The 17,893-nt window shown below is 39.6% G+C and overlaps 1 long non-coding RNA gene across 1 annotated transcript; it reads left to right on the plus strand.

The window, feature by feature from the left end:
- The first annotated feature begins 293 nt into the window (after window positions 1-293).
- LOC115598106 lies at window positions 294-8,889 on the plus strand. Its single transcript, XR_003987387.1, has 3 exons — window positions 294-350; window positions 2,895-2,978; window positions 8,745-8,889. It is a non-coding gene; the product is annotated as an uncharacterized LOC115598106 (long non-coding RNA).
- Window positions 8,890-17,893: the final 9,004 nt, after the last annotated feature.

The following is a 17,893-nucleotide window of genomic DNA, read 5'->3' on the forward strand; positions in this document are numbered from 1 at the left end:
TTGTCCCCTCCCGCCCTCGCCGGGGATGCGCTGGGCGTCCACGCCCGGGAGTCGCCGCTTCTATTTCCAGCCGGTGGCTTAATCCTCCCGCAGCCTAATCCCCGCGCTACTGCCGCAGCAGCACCGCCCCCTACCCCGGTGCAGAGGGCGGGCCGGAGCCGAGCGGAGCCGAGCGGAGCGGGCCGGCGCTGCCGCTGCTGTTGCCGCCGCAGGTCGGTAGCCCAGCGGAGTCAGGTGATCCCGCGAGGTGCGGCCGGGTCGGGCCTGACCGGGCCGCCCGGTACCGTGGGGCTGAGCCCCCCTCCCCGCCGCGCCTCTTAAAGGGGACGCCGCGCCCCGCCTGGTGTGAGGTGAGGAGAGGCCCCGCCGCTTCCCTCCGCCCCGCTTCCCTCGCCTCCCGCTTCCCGGGAGAGGGACGGCCAGCGGATCCCCGTCCTCTTCCCCGTCCCAGGAGCCCAGCGATGATACGCGGGGCACGGAGGTTGGAGGGGGAGCAGAAGCCGCTGGTGTTCCCCCCTGTCTGCAGTGTGGTCCGTAAGGCTTATAATAATGCGCCGATAGATCCCAAACCTACGTATAGACTCGACCTCTCCCAGAACCTTTTTACGATTGCGATGTTGTCGTTATCCAATGGAGCCGAAATAAATCCCCCGAAGGGTTGTCTTTCTTTCATCTAAGATATCGTAAAAGTCCTGGTTACGACGCAGCACTGCTCTGTAAAGGGAGGGACGCATCGCCAGAGTTTTATTGGGTACTTGAAGCCTGACGAAGCGATGTGTGGAATATTGAGAAATGTGCCGTACATGTATCACCATAAATTGGCTGAACTTAGTTTTGGAGTTAAGTGATAGAAGTGGGAGGGGTCTAAATTAAATGGCACTGGTGGCAATTACTTCGAGCTGCCATTAGAACAAATTTGGGAAGGCGATGTGTGTTATTAATTAGCTGAAGAAAACGGTGTGCAATCAGTATTGAAGATTTGTATGTATGAAGTGACAATTGGATTGTGTTGGACGCAAAGATATACGGTACTGTTTTCCTTTATTATGTCAGGGGCAGAATACTGACAAGGAATTGTGGTCTGTGACAGTATGAAGCAGCATCTTTTTCTCTACCTTTGTTTTTTTTCTTTTTTTTTTTTTTTTTTTATACCTAACAACCTGGAGATTTTAAGGTCCCAGGTAGCCTGAAAGCTTTAGAGTCAGTTTAAAAATGCTCGGAAGTTCAAGTTATGGTTTCTATATAAAATCTTTTCCAAAATAACACTTCAAATGGTGCCAGTGTCCACTGAAGAAAGGTGTTTTTGAATTTTTGAGAGCATTTGATATTCTTTAAATCGCCTTTATTTTTGTAGAGCAGATAGAGATGTTCGGATTTAAAGGTTCAAATGTTTCCCCAAAGGCTGTGGTTGAATACAGAGGTGTATTTACTTTTTTAAAAATGCATATATCACTAACTGCTATCAACAAGCATTAAGGGTCTGCAAACTGAATGGTCCCATAAGTGAAACTCGCATATTCCAATAATAAGAAGATGTATAAGCACCATGTCCACTCTTGTCCACTCCAAGCAGGAATCAGAGGCAAATCAATAGATGCAGGAGTTGCACAGAAAGATAATATAACTCTGAGTTCTTTAACATTGCTATAGTCTACTGTTCAAGTACAGAGAAAAATTAGTAATATTTAGAAATCATGCTTCATTTACCACAGAAATGTTAACTTCCATTCCTAGAAACTCGTCATTAAATGAGGTCATTCGGGGAGGTAGAAGCATCTTTTAGCAAAGGCAAACACGGTTTTCCCTCTGTACTTCCCAGTCAGTTACTGGAATCATTCTGCAAATTGATTTCAGAGGAAAGAAACAACTGGGATCTGCAGTCACTTCATGTTCCATTACTGGCATTGAGAGTAACTCTGAACTCTTGTTGATAATACTGGAAGGGGTTTAGAATGTCTTGGCTTTCAAAAAGACAGGAGGTTTCTTTTTAACTGACATACTGTGGGGCAACAAACATACACAAACTGTTCTGGAGTTTGCTGATTTCAGCCAGCAGAAATTTAGAGTAGCTTTACTTGCAATGCACAGCATAGTTTTAAACTTTGTGCAAGGCAAAGTGTTTCATTAGTGATGCAACATTTTTATTAATGTCTAGTGTGTATCTTCTGAATTAAGTTTAAACTAACTTAAGTTTAAGGTCTGGATACTTTCTGAAGTAGTCCATATTCTTATCAGCAGTTTTTGTGTCACTGAGATTCTTGGCTGTGTCACCAAAAGCTATGGTTCTTAAAACTCAGTTCTTTTTATATTTTCATATTGTCAAAATATTTAAACATAAAATAAATTAGACACTGATCAAAACATGCAAAGATTTTAGTGAGAAAGCCAGGATTGTTTGACTGAGAGGTTCAAGGGGCATTTCAGACAATCTCATTCTCAACAAGCGTGTTGGCTGAATTCTTGATGCATGATGATCTTTCTTAAAATTTTAGATGCTTTGAGAGAATGAGACAAGAAGAAGACATCAGTACTCTTCCAATCCAGAGTAAAGGGCTTGGGGTTACCCTTTGACAAAGTAGTTTTAGACTCAGTCCTGAGAAGTCACCCTGGTTCTGTGACTCTGAGATCCACAGCTTGGCTGGCAGGATGCAACAGGAGGTTGAGGTGAGAGCCATATAAGCAGCTGGAAAGGGTTCTTGCTGTTAAGCACAAACCAGAATTGTAGATTTTTTCTTGTCTGATTGTAACTCCTTTCAACCTCAAAATTAAAACCCTAAAGGAGAGAAAAAATACTGACAAGCTGAACAACCATTTTGAGACAAATGCTCAAAGATAATTCTTGACTGATTTTGATGTGAGGAAAAAGGGTTGGTCTGTGTTAATCTCACCTTCAGGCACCCACATGAAGGAGGAATGTCTAGAGGCTGATTCATCACACCTCACACCAGAATTATGCACCACAGATGCCCACATCTCAGGTAAGGTAAACCGTGTAAAACTCCATTTCACGTATTTGATGTTAGGGTTTTCTCACTCTATTTCTTAATGTTATTACTTCCAATTTGTTCTCTTGTTTCTCAGTTTCTCCTCTCATGTCTTCTAGTTCTAAGCCAGCTTCCATGCCCTTTCCTCCTGCCTTCAGGTAGAGGAAGGCTCTGGAGGCTTCACACTCCATCCTGTTTACACCTAAGCTAGCATCAGGACCAACACCACTGGTTTGCTTCTCCCTCTTGCTCTTAGGGCCAGTGATACAAAGAGAGCTCCTGGTGAGACTGGCTGTAACCATAGTGATAGCAGCAGTCCTGAACAGATTTGTATAGCTGTGGAAAGGGGGAGAAAAGGACTTTTAAAAGGAGGAGTATCCTCCTTAGTTTGTATCAGGTTGATGGAACTGGGTAGGAAGTAGTATTTTCCTTTTAGGGCACCTGCAGCAAAACCTACAGGACATCAGTAAATGTCCAAATTACGAAGTACCCAGGATTTTCTATGCTTCTGCTGTTAAATATAAACTTGTGTGACTTCTGTCCACAAATATTCGTTCAGTCTCTGTACTTACCCTCCTTAATGGCAGATGTTCCAGTAGTTCCTTTGGTTACTGTGATAAAAGGCACCAATGAGAAATGAAAGCAGGCTGTCAATTTTCCAGTCAGAATTATGGCTTGAGAAGGATGTAGCCCATATGTGCTCATACCTCCCACTAAGTAGCTTTTGGCTTGGATCTGCCAATAACACTAAGGTTAAAAGACCAGAAATGGGTCAAAAGTCCTGTAATCATGAAAGTCAGTACCCATGAAATTCCCTGCTATTTGATATTGATTTTGGCCATTGATTTTATAATCTCGGTCGAGCCTCCAGTGCAGATGTCTGGAGTTATGATGTCAGGCAACGCTCAGGATAGGCTTAAAGTTGTGGGGTTTTTTACCTTTTCTTTTATACTGAGCACTAATCTTATTCTACTGATTTATTTCAATAAGTCTGTGTACCAAAAGCTACCTAAGTTGCTGCTTCTATAGGTAATGTTTATTCTAATATATTCACAGAATCACGGAATATCAGAGCAGGACCAAAGTTAGGTCAGGTCACTCAGAAATACATCCTGATGGGTCTTTAAAGTATCAAGAGGAGGCTCCACAACCTGTCTGGGGAGCCTGTCCCAGGGCTCTGTAACACTTACAGTAAAGAAATTCTTTCTCCTGATGAAGTGGAACTTCCTGAGCTTTATCCTGAGTCCATTGTCCCTTGTCCTAACACAGAGCACAAGTGAGAAGAGGTTGTCCCTTCCTTCTTGACACCCAGCCCTGATATATTTATACACATTCATTAGATCCCCTCTGAGTCTTCTCCTCTCCAGACTCTCAGCCCCAGGTCTCTCAGCCTTTTTTCATAAGGCAGGTGTTCCTGTCCCTTCATCATCCTGGTAGTGCTCCTGTGTACTCTCTCAAGTAAATCCCAGTCCCTCTTGAACTCGGGAGCACAGAGCTGGATGCAATACTCTAGGTGAGGTCTCACTGGGGCAGAGTAGAGGGGGAGGAGACCCTCCCTGATCTGCTGGGCACGCTCTTCTTAATGCACCCCAGGATGCCATTTACCTTCTTAGCCCCAAGGGCACATTGCTGTCCCATGGATATTCAGTGTAGAAATAGCACCTTTATATTGATATTAGATGTAAGAATTAATTTAAGAAAGCCTGTAGGTCATCTTAAATCCAAATATTTAATATATCTTTGAAGCTGCTGACAGTGGTAATGGGGACATTTTTCAAACAATTAAGGTGAAGTCATGCCAGGCTTCACAGATACCAGCATGAAATAGATTTGCAGGGGTGTGCAGAAACTCCTAATTTACTATTAATTGACTCTTAAAATTTATTACTCATTGAGTAACTGACGGTCCTGTCTTTGAACAGAAAGTAACTCTGAAACCACTGATCACAGCAGCATCATTTCCTCAAAGAGGGAAGGTTGCTTCATGAAATAAAGTCCATAATTCATATCTCCATAGAAATTGTGATCCACGGGACAGACAATAGGTTTTTAATTTACCTTGGCTTTGTGGTCATCAACTTTTTCTGTTTGAGCAAACCTAACTGGTTTTGGTAAAGGTGCTTTATTTTGTTGTTCATACTGACGAAGTGCCAGCATTTTGATGTTGTATATATATTTGTGAACATTGTAAAGTTGTAATTATTGTATTTTTATAGCATTACAGTTGTATTCTGGGCATGACCATGGTGGACAGGGGTGATTCCCTGACTGTCCCATATCTGACTTCTGTCTGCTCTGCCAGTGCTGTAGCTTACACTGAGGGGAAGCAGCACAAGTGGCTGAAACTAAGTCTGAGAAGTAGTTAGTAATGATTTGCAATGGGGAAAACTTCTCTGTACTCTTGCAAAAAGCAAAGCCTATCAAGAGAAGGCAAATTTCATTTCTTTGCTGTGTTAAATGAGTAAAGCTAGCTGCCATCCTAAAAGCTAAGCCTGGTCTCTCACCTACTTATCCTGCTCTTGGCAGCAAATCTAGGAGGTTAAATTGTCCATTTCTGTAGAAGTGAGGCTGCTGTTAAACAGTAATTTTAACATGCTGAATACTTTTTGCTAAATTATGTGTATTTACAGCATATTTTTATTTTCTGAGTTGTCTAGTATCTGCAGGAGCTGATGAGAGAGAGTCAAAAGCTTTTAAGACAGTGGGCCCTCAGTCAAAGCCAGCAAGAATAAGACACCTTCTGCTCAAGAGCTCTAACAGGTGACCTGAACTGTTTCTTTGAGGTTTTTTGTCAGTTTTTCACTAAATAAGAACTTGGTATATGGATCTACATGAATGATGTTCCTGGATTCCAGCATAATGCATTTTCCTCACAGTCGGTGAACGTGTGGTATCATCCAAACTTCAGGACTGAGTTTTCAACCCACACACTGTGTACCCCATCTGCTGCTGCTCTGGGCTCAGAAATACACAGCTGCATGGTGAAGTGACAGCAAAGTATTGTCAAATTGTGCTAATAAATTTCTGAAGTTGTAATTTCAGTGACAGATTTGTTCAGCAGAGGCTCAATAGATGTCAGATGCATGTCAGAGAAAAGTAAAATTTTCAACCAAGAGGGTAAAATAACTTTTAAGCATGAAAAAGATAAGCACATATTTGATAGGGGAGAGATATTATGAATTGTAATACCTTATGACCAAATATGACTTCTTTTCACTTGAAAAGAAGCTGCATTAAGCAATTAGGTACATCAATGTATGCTAAAAAATATACAGATAGTTATGTATATCATAATATATCATAGTGAGGTTTTTTTATGTTTTTAGCAATACTTAATCCCTAATCCTTGAACAGTTCTGGTATTTCCAGTTCTTATTACGGTTTCTCTAAGGCCTCTGAGCATAAAGCTCAGTCTGCTAATGTAAGATCAAATTCTTTAGCTATGCTTATGAAGTGGTTGTGGGACCAGTATTGCTTGGTATGTTCTCACTCCCTACTCTTCCAGGCTTGGATTTTCTCTTTAACCAAATCTGTCCACCCACAGAAGGATACTTGTGATTGTACTAGCCTCCAGTGGCAACCTAAGTGCCCTTTCACTGGTGGAATGTAGTCAATCAGCTTCTGGATTTCAGGCTTTCTACACATAAATGGTCTTGCACAATGTTGACTGTGTCACAGCCATATGAAGGACTAAGCCCTTCTGATTTTGGATTGCTTGGTAAACTGGGATCATTACCAACACTTTAATGCAGTCAAGTGCATATATCTAGAAGCAAATCCTATAAGATTATTCGCTGGAAAGCTTTTACTCTGAAAAAGGATTAGGGGTCATAGCAGGCAAACAACATATTTGAACTCCCAGTGTGATGCTGTGTGGAAAGACCTGGTGGGATTTACTTTATAATCAGATACCACCAACAGGACCAGAATGTTATTTTCATTTCTATTCATGACACTGGTATGAGAACACTGCTTAAATTTTGATTTTTCATGTCCTCTTTTTAGAATTTTGAGAAAATGGGCTAGGGTGTTAGGAGGCTTTTTTCTGTCCACTTCATAGAGAGGTCCATGTCATGATAGACATATGGACCATGGCTGAAGGCTGCTTTCCTAAAAGGGAAGAATTCTTCTACTTCTCTAAATTAGCTAAATAATTTGATAAAGAGGAAAGCAAAAGAGGAAAAATAATGGAGGACAAATAACTTTCTTTGCCAGTTCTGGAAAGTGTTAGGTTTTTTACATGCAAAGATTGACAGGAGCAAGTTATTGACTTAACCTCAGATTAGAAATTACATACGAGGGAGCTAATACTATGCTAAATTTGGGGTGAAGTAGGAAATTCAAGGCTAGAACTAGAAAATGTGATGCTCTTAAGCTCTTATACACTTGTATATCTAGAATGCATGGTTTCATCAAGAAATGTTGTTTCCAGAGGGCAGAATGGCAAAAATTATCTTAAGGGGGGCCTGTAACAAGGGAAGAGGGTTGATCATCAAGTACTCCAAGAGAAAGGCCACATAAAAGGAAGCTTAGTAGGACCTGCAACAGCTGGTGGCTAAAGATGATTGCATATTCTCATACTTGAAAAAGAGGACCAGCCCCTAGAGGGAAACATGGATCAAGACAAAGATGTGGGCAGAGATTGCCTCTCTGGTCTTTTCTACTGGACTATTTCTTATTTATATCCCTGACTATATAATTAAGTGCCTATATGGAAGTCTCAAATAATAACTGATCCAAATCTAGCATGAGTCTCATTTCAGTATGTTGCTAGTAGAAAAATTGTGGCCATTATTGCATAGCACTGATAGTTAACATTTTTGCTTCACAAAGTGCTTTAGCCTTCAGTTCTATGGCATCCTCCACCAAAGAACTCCAAGTACTTCACAAATATTAATTTAAACTCCCAACTCTACTGTGTGGAAGGCAAGTATTATTACTCCCAGGGATTCCCTTCTTTTTATGTCAAAGAAGTGCTTACTACATTGCTGGTACTGCTAGAGACATACTATAATCAGCTGTTTGTGGTGCAAGAAACTTAAGGAGCCAAACCCTAAGTTTGTTCAATGTGAAACAATTCTGGTAGTAAATCTGCAAGCAGTAAGTTTGAAAATGGACATAAAATGGGTTAAATGTAACTCAGGAAAAAAAAACCCCACAGCAATTATGTTGCACAGAAAATACGTATAACATGTTTTACTCCATTTGTATTTTGGTGTACAAACAGTATTAATAAGTAGAGGGACACATATATGTGGCTTTCAGCTGTGTAATGGTAGTTAATGAGTCTTATGCACTTAACAGTGGAGAATGTGGAATTTTGTCCTTTTGCATCTGTTTTGCATTTACAGTGTCAGACTTGGCAGAGCAGAGCAGAACCCTCAGTATTTGTGGGTGTTTCTGCTTGTTGAGTTTGAGGGACTGCTGCAGAGGGAAGCTAACCCACTGCATAATGCTAGTGTATTTATATGTCTTTTCAATAATTAATGATATGCATTTATGCCTCTTTAGTGAGACTGCATAGGAAAAAAAAAGCCTTTTCTGTATGTATATTATTATATGTATATTAGACACTGCTTTTTGCTTACACTGAATATCACTGGGATTAAAAAGCTGTTTGATAACTATTCATGAATAGATGTAAAAAGTGCCTACCATTCCTTTAAACCTGGAATATGTGCATCTCATGTACATCAATAGTAGTATCATCATTAAAGAAATTATTTTTTTGATAGGGGTGAACTGTTCTTTCTCTTTCAGGGCTAACATTGGAGAGTTCACCAAAACCATCATGAAATTTTGATATCCAGAATGCTTGATAGTCATCTTGATCTGCAATAATGACTTTGTAATAGATGTAATGAAGTGGAATAACTGCATCTTGTCAACATTGTTATTAACTTTAAGTGCCCTTTTTTGAAGATTAGAAGTTGCTGTGGATGATCTACACTAGCAAACAAGGAACTGAGCAGGATGTTAGGGCTGGGTTTCCAATCTGCTGCTGCCCATTGATGCTTCTCCTGCCCCATAAAGAATCTGGAAAACTACCAGGATCATCTCACAAGTATTTCTGATGGCATAAACCCAATATGTGGATGGCACACTGTCTCTTTCCAGCCCTTGAGTAGGAAAGACAGCTGATCTCAACCATGAATGAAGGTCATGGGGACCACTGCAGCCCTTCATGGTTTTTCTAATCTATATGGGACACCAAAGAGAATTTTAGTGGTCACTGACCATAGCTCAGCTTTACTGATGAAGCTAGGCCTCAAGTCTGTGGTAAGCTTTTATTTTAAATACCAGAACAGTCTTCAGAGTAAATCCAAACCATTAGAAATTACAATAGCATTTAGATTTTGGGAATGAGACAACACAGAAATGCCCCTGCATGTGCAGTTTTGCCCATACATCTCTCACACACTTACAGTTCTCTGCACCTTGGAGGGTTAATGTCTGATTACTCTGGCCAAGTATTCCTGTAGAAAGTTTTCATCTAGATGCTTTACAAAAGCATGGAACGTAAGAAGAGGAGGGTGTATAAAAGTACAGAATAGAAAACATTCATATTTAAAATTTGACCTAGTTTCTGTTTGTGCTTGATGCAGATGTATAAGAAGAACCTGGGTCTCAGTCTTCATTCACCATCAAACAATAAGACCTTGCACAAGAGCTCTGTAAGAATGATGTGATTCTACTGACCCAGAGTGAAGTTAAGGAAAAGAGAAATCTTCATGAAAATCAAGCAAAATCTTTACAAAGCAAAATTCCAAACAATTACAGGAATCTGAAGAAAACTGATGCAGTAGTACTGGGTTGTGTTTTTTTTTAAATTACTGTTTTGTCATTTGCATTTGCTATAGAGGTTCACCAAAACTTTCTGAAATTTCTTTTATTCACTGGTCTGGAATTGAGGTTTAACTATAGCCTTTGCCATTAATACTGATTCACAAAGCTATGAACAAAAATTCTCTCTGCAACTCACTTGGCTATCTTTAACTTTTGCACTGAAGTTTGCTGGGTTTGGACAATTGGATGAGATGGATTCTTTGCAATTGCTAAGGACTATGAGTCTATGAACTTGGTTCTGGCTCATGTTCAATCCACAGCAGCAAGAAGCTTGTGGTATTTTAGGGGAAAATTATATATAGCTATCTGTTCAAGTGCATACACATCTTCAGGTTGTGGGGTTTTTTTAAGGCAAGGATAACTAAACATTTCTTATACATGTAACATACACAGTGCACAAAGAATGAATGGCTTTGGATATATTCCAACTTGTATCATTAAATTTCTCTTCTCCCAAAAGGACGATACTAAATTACAAAAATTCACAGCAAAGAGGAAATGAGACAGGGTACTTTTAAAACAGTCATAAAACTGTAGTGAACTTTCTTCAAGCACCCACTTAAGAGACAAATAAAAACCCAGCGACTTAACATTTAATGATCTAAAAAAGATGAGTTGCATCAAACTCAGTTTGAAGTCAGTTGAGGATACTTTGGGGAGTGAGATTAAGCTACTAAGCAAGGAATACTTTCATACTGCTTTTTACAGTATCTAACATGTAAGTATTGCCACAATGTGACATTTTCTTAGAAAAATAACCAATAGGAGGGGAAAAAACGAACAAAAAAACTAGTAAAAAATAAAAAGAAGCTGGACACTTGTAACTGGGGAAGGACCACAAAATCATTGCAGAAACACTGCTCTGCATTTCTCTGTCAGAAGGGTAATGTCCTTTTCTTTGGCTGTTTCTGTATTCTGTAACCTTTCTTCAAAGTCATGTGTGGAGTTAGTTCTCATTTATACTCCTGTCATCATTACAACAGAGTACATTGCTCTGCTGATATCACAGGTTTCAAGAGATGGAGATATAGTTTTAGGAATGGGATTCCTTTGTTGAAATGTGGCAATCTGTCTGATCTATTTATCTGCTTTTCAGGCAAGAAGGGGCAATTCTGAAGTACAGTCCATCTTATCATAAAATAGAAGTCTCCATAAAGAACCTATGAATCCTGCATATTTCTCTCTTTTGACAATAAAGGAAAGCCAGGTAACAAGCTCACACACAAAATCCATGGTATAGTCATCTAAAGTGGCCTGGGATGAATCTTAGTCCCAGTTTCACTAATATCATTAAAATTCTGTGGCCTTTACTTGCTTGTTGACACTGTTGTCACCCCTGAATGAATGATGCAAAGCAGAGATGATGAGATAGGACACTTGACAAGTATTGTCTCCGGAGAGCACATAACATATTGGAACCCCTCCAGTGTCTTCATGTGCTTCTGCCAGAGATTTCAAGAGTGTCACCAATTCCTTATAGCTGAGAATTTTGGAGGCTGCTGAAGTGCAGGATGAACACCTGGTCTTCAGCAATAATAAAGGCTCCAGGCTGTATCAAAGGTCACAGAACCTGGGACCTGCTGAGCTGCTGAAAATACTTCAGGTCATCCTTCTTTACAGCCTTCTTTTAAAAGGAAAAGAGATTTTAGAGAGGGCAAAAATGGAGCACTCCAAAAATCCTGACTAAATGGGATTTAATATTTTTCTTTGAAACTGAGTGGGAGAGGTGGGGAAAGAGAAGAGAGAGGACATTCCCTCTGTTTTGCAGACGCAGATGGAGGAGGAATGGGACATCTGCTACTGCAGCAGGCTGCAGAAGTGGCTGCTTCCCTGGAAAAGACCATCAGGAGGCTTTCTGACCTATTTGTGCCATGTCCTTTTATCTCCTGCTACTTACATGACCCAGTAATAGTACAGCAGAGAAAGTTACTGTGATTTGTTCAGCTGTGTACACAACTGTTTCAGGGACTCCTCTCTTGCACCCTAAAGGCTAATCCCCTGTGCTTGGGGCTGGGTAGAATGAGTAAAAGGGTTTTACCTTGATACTGCCATTCCCTCAGCAAGTCAACATCAATATGACAGATATTGCAAGAAATATAATATTAAGACCTTCATCCAGAGTTATTTTATCTTAGGAGAACAAACAGTGACATTTAGAAAAGATCTTCTGTACTGTTGTACGCAGTTTGGTGACACTTAGAGCTGGTGGCAGCTCTGGTGCCTTTTAGTTAGAGGAAATGTCAGGAGAAAATTTAGTGAGAGACTCTTGGTAAGCGTGCATGGCACAAGTGTGCAAACAAGCACACGTAACATGATGGAGATGTTAGAGATTATGATCACACAAAACAAGGTGGCACCACAACATGTGGGGAGCATATGAAGATGTGTCCACACAGGAGCCCTCAGTGCTTTTTCTAAGCTTTTATAAACTTGGAAAAATAAATATCCTAGGAAAGGAATAGAATTTAATTTGCTTATCTGTAAGCATCTGGAAAAAAACTAGTAGGAAGGATGCAGATCACTGTGTGCATCTACCGAGAAAGCCCTCACTGTGGAAGATGACCCCTGACTATGAGACTATGAAGAGAATAAGCTGTTCTTTGATGTGAGTAAAAGTTTCAGAATTTGAATTTAAGAGATTATCCTGAATGTGTTTAGATTTCTTTTTCCTGATTTTTGAACTTGGATAAAAGTGGCAGACATAGATCATCACAACATCCACTGCTCCAGCACTCTTGCAACAAATAGCTAATGCATAATCTTTGAGAACTTAAACCAGTCTTCATTTCTTTTAGTATTTCTCTCTATGATTCAGTACCTTCTGTGACCCCAAAATGCATTTAATTGCTGATTAATATGTATTTAGTTTTAAGAAATCAGTGCTTTGACTTTTAGGAAGTAAACATTGCTAAATTCTTTATAATATCAATTTGATAAATCTTATTCAACCTTCTGACAAATATTTTCTTTCTACATACTGATGGATAACCAATAAGGTAGATATTTCATTACAGATTCCTTTGTCAAGTTTCTGTAATAAAGCAAACTGCTATTTGATCACCAGCTAGCCAGTATTCTTGCTACAGGTTTTGCAGTCACAATTAGACTTTAAAATAACTCTACTGTCAAAACCCAATTCTGGAACAACTCACCACTCTAAACCCTGCATTCAGCCCAATCTGTGCACATGTGGGAGATTTATTTTTATTTTAAAGTAAAAATCTGTAAGAACAAGGAACAGAGTTCAACATGACATTGATTTTATATGCTGCTTTCTGGCTCACTTGTGATGGAAGAGCTCAGAGCATGCCAAGCAATACTCATTTAACATGATTTGCATTGTTATTCTTCCTGATTTTTTTCTCTAAAATCCACCCCACCCGGTCATTACTTGGACCAAATATTGAAAATATATGTCGGTGCAGTGGTTAAGATAAGGGTACATGTATTTTAAGAGTTATTAAAATAAACTATAATTTAATTCAGTGGGCTAGCAGTCAGTAAAGGCTAAGTCCTATTTGTCGTATGCAAGTTATTACATTGCAATGAGATTAGTCACCTAAAATAAGTAGGAGTTGGTTCTGCAACAAATCTGAAAACACACACCAAAAAATGGAGTTAATCCCAAAATGCCATTTTTAGCTTGGTCTCATTGTGTCTCTTTAATATTATAGAGGTCTCCTAGTAGTGACAGTTTTAACCTTGCCTTTCTGGCTTTTTGAGAGATGAAGTCAGACCTTGATCTGAATGGGGTTTTTTCATAGTTTATTATCCTCATCAGTTGTACTTGAAAACTAGGCTTAAAAAAAATTAATAATAAATTTGATGAGATCTGGTTAAAGAAAGCATTGCATTGAATCTGGATTGCTCCCAGCTATCTGAATTGAACAAAGGGAAAGATTCCAAATACACCTTTTATGTTGGCTGACTTCCTTAAAAGTAATCTGAAGCTGAAACAAAAAGTCCTTCCTCTTCAAATTAAAGCACATAATGCAAAAAAACCCAAGCAACTATTCAAATCTGCTGCATGAAGTTAGACCATAAATAATATAAAACAGGCTATTTCATTACAAGCTGACATGGGAATTAAGCTGCATTATGTATGTGTTTTGGAATACCTAACAGGGGCTTAGTTTTGTCACTGTATAATTTTGCATATGTATTAAAAAAAAATGATTTTTAAAGATAAAAAGTCCTGTTCTTGTTTGGGTAGATGTAAATCAGTCAAAATACCAGCACAATTTCCTAGTGATGTGGAAGTTGGCCCCAAATTGAAACAGAGGATGCTGGGACCTGGAAACAATTGTAGGTATCTACCAGTGGCGTCGAAAATATCGACTGGACCTTGGATTATTTTACCATTTAGATCCAAAATGTGGTGTTACATTGAGCAACATCATCCCTGCAAAATATTATCCTGTAGCCTGTAGTAGACACAGGCCTGCACAGTCTGGTTTTCAAGCAGCAGATGACAGAAAATGAAGTAGGTAGGTATGTAGGTAGGTTGATGACTATCTGTTAAAAAATTCCAGCTTTTTTATATATTGGTGCTTTCTGACACTGGGATTCTGCATCTCTAAACTGCCAGGGAACTTCTTCTGGTGCCAGGGAGGGCCCATGGGGAGAGGCAAAATGAAGCTTGTGGTGGTAAAGCCTTAGGTGGACTTTTCCTGGGGCAGCACACAGTGGTCAGGAGTAGTTAGTATCTTCCCATCACGTGTGTTTTGAAAGAAAATATCCATAGATAAGTTAGCCAAAATCCCTTTGAAATAGGTGCATTGTGCCTTTGCCTGCTAAAACCCACTGGTGGGATGTCAGGGACCTTATGCCAATTGCTCAGTAATGCTGCAAGGGCTGCACTTGGGTAATTAAATGGAGTGGTTTGTGTGTCACATGCAAAAGCCTGTGCTCCCACGGGGAGAACAAGGGTTTTTCCATATGGAGAGTATACCAGATTCTCAGGATCAGAAGCAACATGTGATTTTCGTAATAAATAAGCCTAGAGAAGAGGAAAGCAGAGCAAGAAGTACATATTTAAAAAAAAAAAAAAAAAAAAAAAAAAAAAAAGAGGCTGTTACTGATCATTATCTCTGTGTGATGTTTGGATCTGCTCAGAACAGCAGTCTAGTCTGCCCTCTCTATGCATTATTCACTGTACTCTTCACAGAACTTGCAAGTTCATGGGAACTGGTATTTTTCATTGGGTATGTGGCAATTAAATCCAAATTACTCTGGAAAAAAAAAGTATACATAGAATTGAGTATGCAGAGGCATGTAATAAAACAATGTTAATGTTTTTAAAGAGTTAAAGAGTTATTCAGCATTTTAAAAGTTAGGGAGTGCCAAAATTATGAAACTAACTTGAATTTAGCTCACCTGTAAGTATAATTAATAATAATGTACCTAATGACACAGTCACATCTATTTTCCACATCATTCCTACATCATTTTGTCTAGAGGATCGAGAGAGCTAAGCTAATGAAATATTCCTCTTTCAATAAGCACAAGCCTTACTTACATGTTATTAACACAATTATTCAAATCCTCTCTTGAATTATTAATATCCTAATGAGATTTACTACAATGATCTCTTTGCAGTATTATCACTGTTTACCAACATTAATTAACTTATTAACTATATATAATAACCATAATTAACTTATAACAGAGCTTAACTACAGCTCTGTTTTGAGGTTACTCTCCCCTCAATTTTATGCCCAGGGACCTAAGGCAGAGAGACCTGAAGAACAGATGTCAAAACCAGAATTATCAAGCATTGCCTAAATTTGGGTGACCAATTTTAGAAGCTTGGAGTCTGATTTTTTTCCACGTGTTCAAGTTGCAGCTAGCAATTTTAAGTGCAGTTGTGAATATTCAGCCCTTTTCTCATTTAGACCCAGATGTCTCCTGTTGGGCCACAGAAAAATGAAAAATGACAGAGACAAGGATAGCATCAATCTCTCCAGGGCAGCATTCAATTGCCTGCAGTCCCCTGCCTCATTCACAGCACATTTTATAACTTCTGGAGATAGTGAAGCAGGAGTCACACTGACAACAGCTAGACCAGCAACATGACCCCAAGGCCCTCTTTAATTACGTGATTGCCTGTGATTTCTTTCCTATTATTTCTAATTATTTAGTGCACAGAAGGAATTCTCTTCAGAAATATACCATGATTTGGTTGTACATGCTTCGTGCTAACATATCCCAGGTACTGAGAGCTGACTTCACAAACTCTGCTTATTTTTCCTTCCTGCTAGCTAAGCCTTCTCCCCTACATAAGTCCACTAATATCCTGGGGGCATCTCCATGCACAATATTGAAATTATTTCTTAATAAAAGGTATGATTTTTCTTTTTTTCCCCCCACAGCATTATGCTCTGGAGAGGAATGGTCTTGCGGGGAAAGCCTAAGGCAAGGAAACAGGAAATTTACTTCCAGAATCCATTCTGCCATAGACTTTCTTAGTGACCTTGAGCACTCTTTATCCTTGCTGTCATTCTGTTTCATCATCTCGAGGCTGGGACTAGGAAAAGGCCTGCTTCAGGGCAGTTTTGTGGTGCTTGACTCTTTATTCTTGGTGGAAGGTCAGATTCTCAGGTGCAATGTGCTATGAAAGGATGAAGAATTATGCAGGAGAATGCTGCAACAGAAGTGTGAAGCACAAAGTGGTGGTATGAAATATTAATAATGATATAATAGCATTAGGACACAAGCTGTTATAAATATTTTTGCTTGCTATACAAGGTATCTTAATTAATATCACTATTTCTTCTTATCCTGACCGTGATGATTAGGTACCAAGGCTCTGATAGCTGGTATAAAATGTCCAGCATCACAGCCTGGCTTTGGAGCTTTATTTACCCAGAACAGCTTGCCTTTAAAGGGGATGACTTGGAGTTCAAACAGAGTTTCACTGTGGTTTTATATATTTAATACCCTGTTCCTGGCAAATTCTTTACCTTTTACATTTACTGATATGTGTAGTGAAATGAGGCAACCAGGTGCCAGTAAATGTCAGGCACAGGTGAGCTTAACACAAGCTCATGCCCACTACCTGGCAATTAGTGGCACCTGGTTGCCTCATTTCACTACAGATATGGCCTTAGCTTTGTCAGCTTTATAGGAATCAACTACAGGAGATAAACCCCTCACACCCCTTCATATTTCCATTTTTATGTGAGACTCTGACTTTAGTTGATTTATGTAGCTATATCACCTGATTTCTGTAAGGACATCCACCTGGCTTTCCAAGTATGATTAAGAAGTGCAAAATAGCAATAAAGAGTATGTAAACAGGCTTGAGGACAAGTTAAATGAAGCATTCCAGAGTTGTCCTTGGGGATTACCATCAAATGTGAGTAGGGTTTCTAATGGGCCTGCAGATGCTTTGCATGGCTGCAGCATAGCAATGCTCTCTGTGATCCAGGATGGATCCACAACACTCCTGGTCTGCAGAGGAGAAGGACTGGCAATCGAATAATGATGCAGACTGGGCTGTCATGCACACCAGTCTCAACTATTTGATTTACCACAGCAACATTTATTTTTACATAGCCCAAAATGTACCTCAGGGAGGTGTGTTTGGGAGAGGCTGTAAGGACCAGAGCAGACAAGGAGCTCACCCTGACAGCCCAGCACCACACAGGGTGTGCTTGGATGGGCTTGCAACCAGAAGAAGCGTGGGAAGATGATGCTGTAGGTGGAGCTGGTGAGATAGATATTGAAACACCACACAGAGTCCTCTGCACACAGCCTGAGAAGTTAGGAAAAAGGAAAAAAGTGCAGGGAAAAGACACAAATTAGATATTTTCTGGCAAATTGCTGGAAATTGTAGTCATTATTTGGGGTAGTTAACTATGACAGAATTTAAGAAATATATTATATTACAGTGAATCAGCATCTTTCTGAAGAAAATATGAGAGACAGAATAAGGGTCTTCAGTTTGGGAAGGAAACCTATAAAGTGAGCAAGCTTAATAAGATAAAAGGAATTCTATTTTTTTTATTTGGATGGTAAGTAATTGTGGGAACATGTCACGACACAGGATAAGGGTGAATTTT

This window comes from Calypte anna, chromosome 3 (genome assembly GCF_003957555.1).
Source record: "Calypte anna isolate BGI_N300 chromosome 3, bCalAnn1_v1.p, whole genome shotgun sequence".
In the NCBI taxonomy this organism is placed as follows: domain Eukaryota; kingdom Metazoa; phylum Chordata; class Aves; order Apodiformes; family Trochilidae; genus Calypte; species Calypte anna.